We start from the raw sequence: 13,928 nt of genomic DNA, 5'->3' as shown, positions 1-13,928 counted from the left end.
TTGGGTCAAACGTTTTGGGTAGCCTTCCACAAGCTACCCACAATAAGTTGGGTGAATTTTGGCCCATTCCTCCTGACAGAGCTGGTGTATCCGAGTCAGGTTTGTAGGCCTCCTTGCTCGCACACGCTTTTTCAGTTCTGCCCACAAATTTTCAATAGGATTGAGGTCAGGGCTTTGTGATGGAAACTCCAATACCTTGACTTTGTTGTCTATAAGCCATTTTGCCACAACTTTGGAAGTATTCTTGGGGTCATTGTCCATTTGGAAGACCCATTTGCGACCAAGCTTTAACTTCCTGACTGATATCTTGAGATGTTGCTTCAATATATCCACATCATTTTCCCTCCTCAGGATGCCATATATTTTGTGAAGTGCACCAGTCCCTCCTGCAGCAAAGCACCCCTACAGCAAGATGCTGCCACCCCCGTGTTTCACGGTTGGGATGGTGTTCTTCGGCTTGCAAGCCTCCCACTTTTTCCTCCAAACATAATGATGGTCATTATGGCCAAACAGTTCTATTTTTGTTTTATCAGACCAGAGGATATTTATCCAAAAAGTACGATCTTAGCCCCCATGTGCAGTTGCAAACCGTAGTCTGGCTTTTTTATGGCGGTTTTGGAGCAGTGGCTTCTTCCTTGCTGAGCAGCCTTTCAGGTTATGTCGCTATAGGACTCGTTTTACTGTGGATATAGATCATTTTGTTCCTGTTTCCTCCAGCATCTTCACAAGGTCTTTTGCTGTTGTTCTGGGATTGATTTGCACTTTTCGCACCAAAGTATGTTCATCTCTAGGAGACAGAACGTGTGTCCTTCCTGAGCAGTATGATGGCTGCGTGGTCCCATGGTGTTTAAACTTGCGTACTATTGTTTGTACAGATGAACGTGGTACCTTCAGGCATTTGGAAATTGCTCCCAGGGATGAACCAGACTTGTTAAGGTCTACCATTTTGTTTCTGAGGTCTTGGCTGATTTCTTTTGATTTCAAGGTAGGCCTTGAAATACATCCACAGGTACACCTCAAATTGACTCAAATGATGTCAATTAGCCTATCAGAAGCTTCTAAAGCCATGGCATCCTTTTCTGGAATTTTCCAAGCTGTTTAAAGGCACAGTCAACTTAGTGTATGTAAACTTCTGACCCACTGGAATTGTGATACAGTGATTTATAAGTGAAATAATCTGTCTGTAAACAATTGTTGGAATAATTACTTGTGTCATGCATAAAGTAGATGTTCTAACCGACTTTCCAAAACTATAGTTTGTTAACAAGAAATTTGTGGAGTGGTTGAAAAATGAGTTTTAATGACTCCAGCCTAGTGTATGTAAACTTCCAACTTCAACTGTATGTCACTCCCTTTGGTTCCTTCCCTAGGCGTTATTGTTTCTGTTCCAGTGTTAAGTCTGTGTGTTGTTCTTGGCTTCTTGTTGTGTTTATTTATTAAAACACTCACTCCCTGAACTTGCTTCCTGACTCTCAGCGCATATCGTTACAGAATAATGCCTCACCTAAGGGAAGCATTATATTAGTTTTTTTTATGTCAGGTGGAATGACGTCGGGTCTGGGAGCTGCTACAGGCTTTCATGCCTCAGTCAGATCGCCAGGCTCCTCTGCCTCTGCCGGCTCGTCAGGCTCTCATGCCTCAGCTGGATCGCCAGGCTCCCCTGCCTCAGCAGGCTCGTCAGGCTTTCATGCCTTCGCCGGATCACAAGGCTCCCCTGCCTCAGCCGGTCTGTCAGGTTCCTGCGTCTCAGTGTGTGACAGGTTTCCGCGCATCAGCAGGGTTGACCGGTCTGCTCCTGATCCCCGGGATTGTTCCTTGGGTTTGCGTCCTGTGGCTGGAGCCGAACGCGCCGGGGAGGGGGTACCGTCAGTTATGCTTTCTCTCCGGCGCTCTAGGTCGCCATGCTCCTGCATCTCAGCCGGATTGATTCCTGCACCTCTGCAGAGGTGACCGGTCCGCTCCTGATCCCCGGGATCATCTTTTTGTCCGGAGTCCTGCAGCTGGAGCCGCGTGTCGGGGAGGGGGTACTGTCACGTGTGCTCCCTCTCCGGCCTCTAGGTCACCAGGCTGCTCGTTATGGCGCCCACTTGTCACAATCGTTAATCATACCTGTGTGTCATCAGACTCACTTGGACTCCATCACCTCCCTGATTACCTTCCCTTTATATGTCACTCCCTTTGGTTCTTTCGTAGGAGTTATTGTTTCTGTTCCAGTGTTAAGTCTGTGCGTTGTTCATGTTTTTTGTTGCGTTTATTTATTAAAACACTAACTCCCTGAACTTGCTTCCCGACTCTCAGCACACATCGTTACAACCAGATTTACTAAGCATTGCATTTGCACCAGTTTTTCTCATCAGGTCTACCGCCTGTAGTAGGGAGCTTTGTTGTTTGGGGTTGGCTAGTAGCAGGCTCCATTGCATGAGGAGAAGGTGCACAGCCCTGAAAATAACAATTGAAACAGGTGCAACCGATGGTTTAAATTGCCAAAAGAGAACTTCCTGATTTATTTACAATTTATATTAAATTAATTCTACCAAATAAATATGTATTATTTACAAAAAGTTGGAAATGGAATGCATTAGAATTCTGTTATTCCTTTACGGACCTGATAGCAAAATGATCAGGAACACTGTTTTTTTTTCAATAAAACGCAAAGCTGCTATACTGGACTAAAGGGCAATTTCCCCAAAATTAATTGGGTTATTATATTTGGGTTGTTAAGTATTTAGTGATGTCTTACACATTTTGATGTCTTACGCATTTTCAGTCTTATTTTATGATTGTATGATTTTGTGTTTTCCAAAGCTAGCCTCTGCCGAGCCCCAACAACCAGAGATTCCGTTTTTCAGGGGAAATGGAAAGAGAGCCTGTGATGCGATTTCCGCTTTTGGACGTTAACAAGACAACACTCCATCTTAACTCCTCCTCCACATTTACTGGATTGGTTGAACAGCGCAGAAGACAACCTCCCCTAACAGTTAATTTTTTCTCGTCAAGACCAGAATCTAGGGGATCTAGTTTCAGGCATTTCTTTTATGCCTTCTATGTTAGGTTACCCAAAGTTCACGTCCCAGTCCCCATACTATGTACTAATGGCCTCGCGAGACATTCGCGTCTTCGAAGATGGCATCTCACTACCAGAGGTGGGCAGTGAGCTTCGGGAAAAGTTGGATTACAATGGTTCACATATTTTACAACCTGAGTGGACAGGCAAGGTGTTCCAGATAACAGATACAGTGTCTTTTAAAAGTATTCACACCCCTTGACTTTTTCCACTTCATGTTGTTACAAAGTTGGATTCAAATGGATTGAATTCTCTCTCTTTTTTAACGATCTACACAAAATACTATGTAATGTGAAAGTGGAAGAAAAATTCTAACATTTGTAAAAAAAATTATCATGAAAAATAAAACACCTATTTATCTTTATTAGATAAGAATTCAACCCCCTGAGCCAATACATTTTAGAATCCCCTTTGGAAGCGATTACAGCTATGAGTCTCTAATAGCTTTCCACACCTGGATTGTGCAACATTTTCCCATTGTTCTTTTCAAAATTCTTCAAATTGGTTGTTGATCATTGCTAGAAACCCATTTTCAGGTCTTACCATAGATTTTCAAGCAGATTTAAGTCAAAACTGTAAGTCGGCCACTCAGTTACATTCACTGTCAACTGAGTTAGGAAGGATGTCTGTATCGCTGTAGTGACTGTATGTATTTATACACCATCCAAAGTCTAAGTAATAACTTCAACATGCTCAAAGGGATATTCAATGCCTGCTTTTTTTTATTTCTACCAATAGGTAAAAGGCATTGGAAAACCTCCCTGGTCTTTGTGGTTGAATCTGTGTTTGAAATTCAGTGCTCAACTGAGGGACCTTACAGATAATTGTATCTGTAAAGAGATGAGGTAGTCATTCAGAAATCATGTTAAACACTATTATTGCACACAGAGTGAGTCCATGCAACTTATTATTTGATTTATTGAGCACATTTTTACTCCAAACTTATTTAGGCTTGCCATAACAAAGATGTTGAATACTTATTGACTCAAATAAGACATTTCAGCTTTTCATTTTTTATTAATTGGAAAATGTTTTCATAAAACATAAATCCTCTTTGAAATTATGGGGTATTGTGTGTAGGCCAGTGATAAAATATCTTAATTTCACCCATTTTAAATTCAGGCTTTAACACAACAAAATGTGGAAAAAGTCAAGGGGTGTGAATACTTTTAGAAGGCAATGTATGTTTCTTTGATGATAGCATTCATTCTTCAGAAAAATAATGCGGGGTATGTCAATCAGTGTTCAACGACTAAGAACCAGTGCACTAAATAAAAGTGTATGTCAATCGAAGGCATGAAAAAGGCTATGATACCGCATGTTAGTGTTGTTCTTGATCCAGATTATCATCTAAATTCAAATTACCTTTGAGTGTAATGCAGATGGGCAGGAACTCAACCAGAGGCTTTAAAAATGACTAACGTGAGGAATCGTGCAGTATAACTGACCCCCCCCAATAAAACACCAACATTTTGATCAAATCTTACAGTGGTGCATATACTGTACACTAACAGAGTAATAACTGGTTTTATTGTAATGGAATTTTCCTTTAAACACCAGAAAATATCTGAATTATCAATGGTATTGATTCATACTGTAGTTGCAGTTTTGCCAGGTTTTTTCCAAAATGAACACTCCAATGATGATAATGATGAGGATGATGTTGATAACAATTGTATTAAAATAGCGTTACAGTTACGTTTACTGAAATATTAATTGATGTTTAACTCACTTTACTCAACGGTCTGGTAATGTCAGAGGACTGTAATTGTACTTTCTGCCATACGGGGATCTGCACGTGCTGCGTCACATGCAACAAAAAAGTAAACTTTTCCAGATATAGACAGTAAAACTATTGATTTTGAATGATTTTGTATTGACTTAATATCCATGTAGTATTGAACATGGTTCTTTAGGGGAATCACAGATTGAATTGAATATGATTGTATATTTGATAGATTATTTATAGGGATTGTTTCTGCTTCTCTAGTGCCGATATCAAGGCTGAATTTATTGTAAGGAGGATGATTATGATGATGATGATGATGAAGTCTTACCTTCAGTGAGATATCACAGTTGGTGTTTCTTCATCAACTGTCTTATTCTGTCACTCTCTCTTCTCTGTCTGTGTCCATGGATCACTCTCTCTGTCATCTCTCTCCGTCTTTCCGTGCCTCTGTATCTGTATCATTGTCAGTGTCTATCTCTGTCTCTCTGTCTCAGACCAGCTCGGTCATTTATCTGTCTGGAGAAGGAAGCTCCTCTCTTAAAACCCAGTGGTCAGATACCATTAGCATTTGGCAATGACTTGTCAACCAAAACCAAAGTGTGGATTGTGGTTAAGGTTACAGTAAAAGTACAGCCAAACAAAGCAATGTCACGCCCTGACCTGAGCGAGATGGTTTATTTCTCTATTTTGTTAGGTCAGGGTGTGTGGTGGGCATTCTATGTTTTGTATTTCTTTGTGTTGAGCCGAGTATGGTTCCTAATCAGAGGCAGCCGTCTATCGTTATCTCTGATTAGGAATCATACTTAGGCAGCCTTGTCCCACCTGTGTTTTGTGGGTAGTTATTTTCTGTTTTGTATTTCGTTACCTGACGGAACTGTTTGGATTTCCGGTTTGTTTCTTTGTTCTAGTGTTTTCATTGTTTAATAAATATAATGAACACTTACCACGCTGCGCTTTGGTCCCCTCTCTACGACAGCCGTAACAAGCAAAGTGTGAAAATAGTCTGCGGTCAAAGGACTGAAGCACTGGAAGTATTTCATGAAGGTTATACAGTGCATTCGGAAAGTTTTCAGACCTCTTGACGTTTTCAAAAAAATTCTCTCATCAATCTACAAACAATACCACAAAATGACAAAGCAAAAACACAGTGTTTTTCTGTCAGAGTGACCATCGGGTTCTTGGTCAGCTACCGGACAAAGGTCCTTCTTCCCCGATTGCTCAGTTTGGCCGGGCGGCCAGCACTAGGAAGACTCTTGGTGGTTCCAAAATTCTTCCATTTAAGAATGATGGAGGCCACTGTGTTCTTGGGGACCTTCAATGCTGCAGAAATGTTTGGTACCCTTCCCCAGATCTGTGCCTCGACACAATCCTATCTCAGAGCTCAACAGACAATTCCTTCGACCTCATGGCTTGGTTTTTGCTCTGACATGCATTGTCAACTGTGGGACCTTATATAGACAGGTGTGTGGCTTTCCAAATAATGTTCAATCAATTGACTCCAATCAAGTTCTAGAAACATCTCAAGGATGATCAATGGAAACAGGATGCATGTGAGCTCAATTTGGAGTCTCATAGCAAAGGCTATGAATACTTATGTAAATAACGTATATATTTTTTTCACAGTAGAAGACTGAAACAACGTTCTAAAGACTGTTGACATCTAGTGGAAGCCTTAGGAAGTGCAATCTGACCCCATAGACACAGTATATTGGATAGGCAATCACTTAAAAAACCTACAAACCTCAGATTTCCCACTTCCTGGTTGGATTTTTCTCAGGTTTTTGCCTGCCATATGAGTTCTGTTATACTCACAGACATTATTTTAACACTTTTGGAAACTTTAGAGTGTTTTCTATCAAAATCAGTTTACTCCTGGCACCATATTCATCCAAGCTACTCAATATTGTACCCCGTTCCCAAAGAAGTTAGCACTATCAACAAGGCAGGTCCTACAGGCCCTAGCTTTGTCACACCTTGACTACTGTTCAGTTGTGTGGTCAGGTACCACAAAAAATGACGAAGGAAAATTGCAATTGATTCAGAACAGGGCAGTACGGCTGGCTTTTGGATGTACACAGAGAGCTAATATTAATAATATGCATGTCAATCTCTTCTGGCTCAAAGTGGAGGAGAGATTGGCTGTGTTCGAATACCCATACTAACATACTGTATACTACATATTCAATGAGTATATACTACATACTATATAGTATGAGTTTACTTTAGTATACTGTAAATGAACGCTATCCTTTCAGTTGAGCATACTAGCGCTTCACCTGTCTACCGGAAGTTGATTCTGTTGCTTTGCAACCTCTCGCTAGCTTGTTAGCATAACAAATTACTAGCTAGACATTTTACGACTTCGGGTGTGTTCGTAAATGTAATATGGAGTGCCAGAGTGCGCTCTGGTCTTTCATAAATTCAGAGCGTTGTTAGATTGTCCATTTGTATAGCGTTCAGAGTGCACACTGGACGCTCTGGCCGAGGAGTAGGGTTGATCTGAGCTTTCTGACCATCACAACGGCAGTCAAGTACACAAGGTAACTGGCTAGCTACTTTCAGACACAAATAAGAGAACACCTCACTCTGACCATTTTACTCGCCCTAGCAGAGCTGGTTAGGCTGTTTTCATGTTATCCAGAGCGTTGGTGACTAATTGTGCTGCTGGCAACAATTGAATTATGCTTTTTTGCTGACGTTTACTGACACCGGCCATATTCAACAGTTGTTGAGCGTTTGTAAATTCATCAGTTATTCTGCGCTCTGGCACACTCAGAACAGAGTGTTCTGAAATTGGAGTAGATAGCTAAGAGTGAATGTATGTCCATTGAGAACGCACAACGATTATAGCACTTAGCTAAGAATGATGTGAATGTCAGTGTCCGTGTAGTGGAGATGAGAAATAGAGTCAATCGCAGGACACCGAACTGAGTAAAATATACGTATTTACTCTAGAAAAAGCTCATCATACAAAATCCACGCAGCGATAAAACAATAACGACAAACACAACTAACACGACCAACAGTAAAACAATAACGCGCAAAACATCATGATAACCAGAGGGTTTAAATAGGGAAATAATCATAACGAAATGGGAACCAGGTGTGAACAATGAAGACATAACAAATGGACAAAGAAACATGGATCGGTGGCAGCTAGAAAGCCGGTGACGATGACCACCGAACGCCGCCCGAACAAGGATAGGCACCAACTTCGGCTGAAGTCGTGACAGTGAATGATCAAGTCAATAAACATTGGATAGTTAGATAGCATATAGTTAATATACTGGCAAGTTCGATGTATTGGTAGCCAACTAACTTTAAGTAGCTAGCTAACATACAGGTACCTACTGCTGTAATGATATGCCCTGCAGTTCGTAAGGACAGCGTAGCCAACAAATTGTCAGCCAACATAACATGTAGTATAACTTACTTGAAAAGTCGTTACTTTATTACATTGCTCAATATTTCTTAATATTTGTCACAATTCGTTAAAGCAATGAATTTCTATCCCCTCTCGTGGGACTTTGGCTGCAAATTTTCCGCCATTTTCTACAAATCTGAAAAAGTTGTGAAGCCATGCCCATTTTCGGAAGAATTGCATTATGGGCCCTAAAAGCATGGAAATAGTGTCCACTGCTTGTATACTTTGTATTTTGTCGAATGTAGTACGACATCTGGGAACTTTTGGCATACTAACTCTATCCATACTATGACCAATAAGCATACTACATACTCAATTTAAGTCACAAATAGTACGGTTAGTGCAGTTAGTATGAGTATTCGAACACAGCTATTGACTTTATCTCTACTTATGAGAGGTATTGACATGTTGAATGCACCGAGCTGTCTCTTTGAACTACTGGCACACAGCTCGGACATCCATGCATACCCCACAAGACATGCCACAAGAGGTCTCTTCACGGTCCCCAAGTCCAGAACAGACTATGGGAGGCGCACAGTACTACATAGAGCCATGACTACATGGAACTTTATTCCACATCAAGTAACTGATGCAAGCAGTAAAATTTGTTTGAAAGAAAACATAAAAAACACCTTATAGAACAGCGGGGACTGTGAAGCAACACAAACATAGGCACAGACACATGCGCACACACACACACACACACACATGATAACATACGCACTATACAGACACATACACATGGATTTAGTACTGTAGAAATGTGGTATTTGTGGAGTAGGGGCCTGAGGGCACACAGTGTGTTGTGAAATCTGTGAATGTATTGTAATGTTGTATTGTAATGTGTAATACTCACATTCCGGCAACAGTTGTTTTACAGTTGTTTTATAAAATGTTCAATATATTTCTTTAAACATCCTGTGTTGAGTGCTTAGTCTTTTACCAGTGATATGTTCTAGGATCATCAGGTAGCATACTGCTGAGATGTCTACCCTTGGTATGTTGATATTTTTGTGAGAAATTATCAAACATTGATATAGTATTTATAAAGTATAAATAGCCCTCATTTTAGATTGGGGACTGCAAATGCACTTTACTAATGATTAGTAAGTGGTGTATAAGGACCTATATTAAACATCGAATGAATTATCTTATGAATCATTAATACATAATTTAAAGTTGTTTATAAATGTGTGAATAACAAGCTTACTAACGTTTACAAATGCACAATTAATGTTTAATAAATGTTTGTAAATGCCTTATAAATGGTTTATTACTGAATATTATTGTAAAGTGTTACCCACCCAGGGTAAACAACATCCAGAGCAGAGGAAAGTGTGAAAAAGCATGTCAATGTTAGCTTCAAAAGAGTTTTTTCTCTTTCTCAATCTCTTTTTCTCTATGTCCCCCCCTTTCCCTCTCTCACTTTCTCTTGATTGCTTTCTCTCCTCCTCCTCCCGTGCTCTCTCTCTCTCTCTCTCTCTCTCAATTCAATTCAATTCAATTCAATCCAATTCAAGGGGCTTTATAGGCATGGGAAACATATGTTAACATTGCCAAAGCAAGTGCAGTAGATAATATACAAATGTGAAATAAACAATTAAATGAACAGTAAATATTACACTCACATCAGTTCCAAAAGAATAAAGACATTACAAGTGTCATGTTATGTATATATACAGTTTTGTAACGATGTGCAAATGGTTAAATGACAATAGGGAAAATAAATAAACATAAATATGGGTTGTATTTACAATTGTGTTTGTTCTTCACTGATTGACCTTTTCCTGTGGCACAGGTCACAAATCTTGCTGCTGTGATGGCACACTGTGGTATTTCACCCAGTAGATATAGGAGTTTATCAAAATCGGGTTTGTTTTCAAATTCTTTGTGGATCTGTGTAATCTCAGGGAAATATGTGTCTCTAATATGGTCAAACACTTGGCAGGAGGTTAGGAAGTGCAGCTCAGTTTCCACCTCATTTTGTGGGCAGTGTGCACATAGCCTGTCTTCTCTTGAGAGCCAGGTCTTTTTACGGCTGCCTTTCTCAATAGCAAGGCTATGCTCACTGAGTTTGTACGTAGTCAAAGCTTTCCTTAAGTTTGGGTCAGTCACAGTGGTCAGGTGTAACCGATGTGAAATGGCTAGTTAGTTAGCGGTGGTGCGCGCTAATAGCATTTCAATCGGTGACGTCACTCGCTCTGAGACCTGAAGTGGTTGTTCCCCTTGCGTTGCAAGGGCCGCGGCTTTTGTGGCGCGATGGGTAACGATGCTTCGTGGGTGTCAGTTGTTGATGTGTGCAAGGGTCCCAGGTTGGGGCGAAGAGAGGGACGGAACCTACACTGTTACACAGGTATTCTGCCATTGTGTACTCTCTGTTTAGGGCCAAATAGCATTCTAGTTTGCTCTGTTTTTTTGTTGTTAATTCTTTCCAATGTGTCAAGTAATTATCTTTTTGTTTTCTCATGATTTGGTTGGGTCTAATTGTGTTGCTATCCTGGGGCTCTGTGGGGTCTGTTTGTGTTTGTGAACAGAGCCCCAGGACCAGCTTGCTTAGGGGACTCTTCTCCAAGTTCATCTCTCTGTAGGTGATGGCTTTGTTATGGACGGTTTGGGAATCGCTTCCTTTAAGGTGGTTGTAGAATTTAACGTCTCTTTTCTGGATTTTGACAATTAGCGGGTATCGGTCTAATTCAGCTCTGCATGCATTATTTGGTGTTTTACGTTGTACATGGAGGATATTTTTGGAGAATTCTGCATGCAGTCTCAATTTGGTGTTTGAATTCTTGGTTGGTGAGCGGACCCCTGACCTTATAACCATAAAGGGTAATGGGTTCTATAACTGATTCAAGTATTTTTAGCCAGATCCCCCCTCTCTCTCTCTCTCTCTCTCTCTCTCTGTTAACCAGATTGAATTTAGCAGTGTCTCTCCTCCAGTCTGTAACACATTCCTACCATCTGTTGGAACTTGCTGGCAGGCAGGGAGGAGGAGGAAGCAGTGGTATTTCCACGCTTTCTATAAATAGCTCATATGCCACAGTCAGTCAGTCATCCAGTCAGTCAGTCTCAGTCGGTCAGTCGGCCGGTCAGCCGGTCAGTCACTAACCTCGATCACTCCACACAATGGAACCATTCAGATGCCCCGAGACAGAGATCTAGTATCAGTTTCTGATCAGCGTCCAGAGGCAACTTCAACTTCCCCAATCCCCCATCAATTCAGCTCGACAAGACAGAATGTGATGATGTCACTTGTGATGTCATTTCCCATTGGACCTGACTGTAAGGTTTACCATTTTTTCCAATCGGCTTACACACTAAAAGTGGTGCTTGAGGCACACTCAGTGAAACCATTAACTCATGTACCTAATCTTCAGACCTAATCTGCAAAACTGCAAGCACATTATCTGCTTTACACTCAGTTTGCAATTGTAAAACACACTTTTTGCAAAACACTAAACACAGTTCTCTACATTAGATACATCATTCAAAACTAACAGGTCTTGTGTTTCGTTTGGAAAACATTGCCATTCAAAATGCCACACTCATTTACCGATTACCTACAACCAGTGCGCACGTGTGAAAACACATAGCTAATTTCTTCACTTAGAAATCAGAGATAGAGCACTATAAATAGGCTTCAGGTTGGCTTTCTTGCTTTGGACAACAATGGAGGCCAATTTTGGAGAGAGAGTTAGAGGAAGAGGAGTGAGAGTAAGAGGGGGACGAGGACGAGGACAAGGGCGAGGAGGGGGAAGAGGATGAGGACGAGGAGTGGGACAAGGAAGAGGAGGAAGGAGAACAATCACAGATGAGATCCGGGCCATGTGGTCAACCATGGTTTGAGTTTCAGGGAGGCTGGGCAGCGGGTCCAGCCTAACTTGAGCCGCTACACTGCAGCAAGTGTCATACGGACATTTTGAAATGAGAACAGATGTAAACCTACCCTCTATACCATGCTACTGTACTTACAGCAGTGCAGCACTTACAGCACTACAGTAACATTTCATTTCATACTGAAAGAAATCTTGCACCCTAATCATTCACATCATGTTTTTGCAGAATTGCTAGACGTCCCTTCAATGGAGGAAGAAACCATCTGTTCACAGCAGAGCAGGAACAACACATAGTGAATAAGGTCATTTCAAACAACAGCATACGTTTACGACTACTGCATCACCACATCATCACTGACAACACAACATTCAGTACCATAAATAGGGTGAGTTTATCGCACTTGGCCGTCTTCTGAAACGCTATCAGATTCGTATGAAGCAGCTCTACAGAGTACCATTTGAACAAAATTCTGACAGTGAAACAACTGCGCTATGAATACGTACAAGTAAGCTATACTATCCTGTCATTGGTATTGTATTCCAGTGTATTGTGCTACATATTGACTGCTCTATGTCTATTCATACTGTCATACAATAATGTTTTGTCTTGTCTGTTTCAGAGAGTTCTGGAACTAGATGCTGCTGCAGAGCATCATGATTTCGTCTACGTTGATGAGGTCGGCTTTAACATAGCTAAAACAAGCCGCAGGGGAAGAAACCTCATAGGACACCACCATCGTCAATGTCTCTGGACAGCGTGGTGACAACATCACAATGTGTGCAGCCATTAGTCAGAATGGTGTCCTTCATCGCTTGTGATGTTGATGGGGTACTGTGGCCAGACCCAAAATGGAGACAGGATGCACCCTAATTGTTTTTTTCTTTATAATAACAAGCCTATTTGTTTTTCTTCTACTGTATTTGTTTAATCTGTTACTGTTCATCCCGAAATCTGGATGAAAATACAAAATACTATGTTTTGAGAAAGAAATACATTACATTTTTCCCCCCTTGCATTTCTGTTTATAGTGTAAATATATACTGAATATGCATACATACTGTATATATTTTTGCATATACATGTATGTGTGAGTGCTTTGACAAACTGCCGTGGACTCCACTGCACACTGAACATGCAAAAGACACAAGATAGTAGTGTTTTCCATTTGTCACATCCGTGTGTAGTTGGCGTGTATAAGAGCTAATCATTTGATGGTTTGTGTGAAGAGTTTTGATGCAAAAACACAATTTTGAGAATTTTGAGTTAAAATCGTTTTGAATGAAGTGTTTGGTTTTGCAAGAGATGTGTGCCGTTTTGCATGTTGTGTGTGCTTTAGGGTTTTGTGTGTAGAGTCTAGAGAAAAGGAGCCGTAGTTTCAGAAATCATGTGTAAGCAATTGTCAAAAACTGTAATATGAAGTCATACTTTGATTAACTGGTACACGTTGGATTAGACTGTGGATCCACAGGCTTATCTTTTCAGAGGAACCCACAACCCAGTCTCTTTTCTATTACTCTCTTTTCTACTCTACTTCTCCATTCTCTCTCTTTCTACCTCTCCCACTCTGTCTATCATACACATGTCCACAGTGGTGGAAAAAGTACCTAATTGTCATATTTGAGTAAAAGTAAAGATACCTGAATAGAAAATGACTCAAGAAAAAGTGAAAGTCACCCAGTAAAATACTACTTGAGTAAAAGTCTAAAAGTATTTGGTTTTAAATGTACTTAAGTATCAAAAGTAAATGTAATTGCTAAAATACACTTAAGTATCAAAAGTCTAAGTAAAAGTATCATTCATTTCAAATTCCTTATTTAAACAAACCAGATGGAACAATTTTCTTGTTTTATTTTATTTACGGATAGCCAGGGGCACAC

The 13,928-nt window shown here is 40.6% G+C and overlaps 1 long non-coding RNA gene across 1 annotated transcript; it reads left to right on the top strand.

The window, feature by feature from the left end:
- Positions 1-11,313: 11,313 nt before the first annotated feature.
- Positions 11,314-13,064, top strand: LOC106613555 (uncharacterized). The gene is made up of 3 exons (XR_001330518.2): positions 11,314-11,496; positions 12,277-12,556; positions 12,671-13,064. It is a non-coding gene; the product is annotated as an uncharacterized lncRNA (long non-coding RNA).
- Positions 13,065-13,928: the final 864 nt, after the last annotated feature.

This window comes from Salmo salar, chromosome ssa01 (assembly GCF_905237065.1).
Source record: "Salmo salar chromosome ssa01, Ssal_v3.1, whole genome shotgun sequence".
In the NCBI taxonomy this organism is placed as follows: Eukaryota; Metazoa; Chordata; class Actinopteri; order Salmoniformes; family Salmonidae; genus Salmo; species Salmo salar.
The sequence above is the reverse complement of the archived record's forward strand: the minus strand, read 5'-3'. Positions and strand labels throughout refer to the sequence as shown.